Source organism: Ptychodera flava, chromosome 12, assembly GCF_041260155.1.
Source record: "Ptychodera flava strain L36383 chromosome 12, AS_Pfla_20210202, whole genome shotgun sequence".
NCBI lineage: Eukaryota > Metazoa > Hemichordata > Enteropneusta > Ptychoderidae > Ptychodera > Ptychodera flava.
Window position 1 is genome coordinate 40,029,948 of NC_091939.1, and position 2,760 is coordinate 40,032,707.

General features: G+C 40.5%; 1 long non-coding RNA gene across 1 annotated transcript; it reads right to left on the minus strand.

Annotated features, from left to right (window-relative positions):
* Window positions 1-335: 335 nt before the first annotated feature.
* On the minus strand, window positions 336-1,714 carry LOC139146366 (uncharacterized). Its single transcript, XR_011555128.1, has 3 exons — window positions 1,637-1,714; window positions 1,074-1,214; window positions 336-449 (listed from the first exon to the last, which is right to left on the minus strand). It is a non-coding gene; the product is annotated as an uncharacterized lncRNA (long non-coding RNA).
* Window positions 1,715-2,760: the final 1,046 nt, after the last annotated feature.

Sequence of the window (2,760 nt, forward strand, 5' to 3'; positions counted from 1 at the left end):
TAACATGGCAGTGTAGGAATTCTAAATAGAAAGCAAGTATACAAAGCAGATAGATTACGGAGGTATAGATAGATGCGAATTGGACATTTATTCGTAATAATGTCAACATGTCATTCAGGTCTTATGAAAAAATTATGAATGTGTGAACATTATTACTGATGAATAGAAATACCAGTATATTTATTATCGATAAATTAAATATCATTTTCAAACACTGGACTGCTTCAATGAGCAATTCCAACATTGTTTAGAATGAGCTAGCGAAATACGCGATCGCATGGAGTATTATGTGTGTTACACGGTAACAATGCCATCCCGTGTTGGTATCGGATGTAATGCGTTGCAGTATCTGCAGTCTTCGCATCTTCATGTCGTTTATATTCTTTTTTGAACATTCGCGTTCAACTCGCCTTTACCAATTCAGTTTAACGTCTGAGTCTTGTACCACGCTGAAATAAAACATGCAAAAAAGAAAACAATTTATTCTATGCAACGAAACTTATGGAATGGGTTTGCCCTTGTTTTGGTTCAACGTACTGTTTACAGCAATTAAGTTGAATCAAAACACAACAAAAAGAGGGGGTGATTCTGTAAGCAATTGAAGTACCTTACGTTATAGGTGCATTAATACTCGGAGACGAAGGGTATAGGCTTTTGGTGAAAGCAGATCTGGGATTTTAAATTCTGTCGCCTTGCAAAGTAATTATTAGCGGAGAGGCGTTTTCTCAATGAAAAGAGGGCGAGTTAATAAAATGTTGATAATTTTTACATCTTATGATGTAATCTTTGTAAACATGATTTCAAAAAGTCGACTTTAAAGGACGTGCCGATCAAATTGCCTGGTGTACATCAGAAACTGCGTTGGATTAATCATTGACCCTGGAACGAAAGAGATGTGATTTGTTGACTTAATTGTTTATGTGCCACTTTTCTTTCACCTTTGGAGAACTATCTAGAAAGTGTAGAAAAAATTCCAAATCTAAGAAAATTTCACATTTTCATCAATCGTTAAAACCAGCAACTGATTCTAAAGTTCTCTTGCTTAAAATCATATCATATCGTTATGGACAAACCTGCAGCCTTTGCATCAGCGCCAACAAAACACTGTCCATGGTGGCGTCATCGACAGCCCCGCTTATAATTCTCATATCGGCTACAAGCCTCTCGAGATCCCATCTTAGTGGATCTACGTGTCCCTGATTACGAACAGGAATCTATCAAATAAAATTGAATGGAACATGTCGACCTTACAAAACCATTCAGGAAAGCAGTTGTACAAACAGATGTGTTGAGATACAAAATACAAATATACAAAACAGTTTGAAAATGTTTTGCCATTCAGACTTCAAAGTGAAAATACTAAATATATTGTGTACTTTTCAGTCGTTGTGACAAATTGATGTCATACCTATGGTCAATCATAGCTTTAACTAACGTGCCCCGTGCAAGTGTTACTTTTTGACGTAAATGGGAGATTTCTGTACTTAATAAATAATTGATTTGATCTTCATCGAAAGTTCAAAATATTGGTAATATATGTCTCTGACAATTTAGATTAAGCACTGATCCCATTCAAACTATGTACTTTCGTTTGGTTGTAAGTCAATGATTCCCATGGTTACTGGATCACACTTACACCACTGAAGTTACTGCTTGCGTTCATTCTCAGTAAGAAATGGACAATGTGTTCAGCTGGGTCTTCATTAGCCTAGTAGGAGGTAAAAAATCATTATTTGTAAGACTCATTCATTTGCTCTATTTATAAAATTTTAAACAAACAGACACAATAAAACTTCAAATCATTTTCCATTGAAAGGAATATCCAGAAAATGTCGATCAGCAAATTATATATCAACGTCAACTTTGTGAAATGAACGCAGCAATTTATTACGGTTTTGTACCCGACATGACAATTGCACGCCTCTCCTTAATCAAAGCAAAGCGCACCGCTGGTGCATGGTAGGGACACAGGTGCCTGGGTTGCCGGTGTACATGCATAGAGAGCATGTACACCGGCCACCCAGGCACCTGTGGGTAGGGATAGACTTTTGCGGCCGCAAGGTCCTTCACTGCCCGTCGCCAGTGGAGCATATATGCAGCAAGTTTTGAAGATGATCATTTTCATTAGTTCATAAATTGAACCTTCTACGTGCTCAAACTTTGCTGTCTTGAAATCAAATATAAGATACGTCAAAAGAGATTTTTATTTCTCCTCATAATAAGCGTTTTTATTCCCCACTGGTCGTTGGATGTTTATCGGCACACCTGTCGCCTGCTGCGGGCTCTCAGCCATCCATAACCATACACTTTGCCTACGGATGCTCTCGGCTGTTTACCGGGCATAATTGTCGCCTGCTGCCGGCTGGCAGCTATCCGAATCCACGCGTTTTTGCGTATACGGAATGTTCTCGGGTGTTTACCGGGCATATTTGTCGCCTGCTGCTGGCTGGCAGCCATCCCAATCCACGCACTTTGCCTACGGAATATTCTCTGGTGTTTACCGGGCACACCTGTCGCCCGCTGCCGGCTGGCAGCCACCCAATCCACGCACTTTGCCTACGGATGTTCTCTCTCGCTGTTTATCGGGCAAACCTGTCGCATAGATGCTGCTGACAGGCAGCTATCCCAATCCACGCACTTTGCGTACGGAATGTTCTCGGGTGTTTACCGAGCATATTTGTCCCTTGCTGCTGGCTGGCAGCCATCCCAATCCACGCACATTGCGTACAGAATGTTCACGGCTGTTTACCGGCACACCTG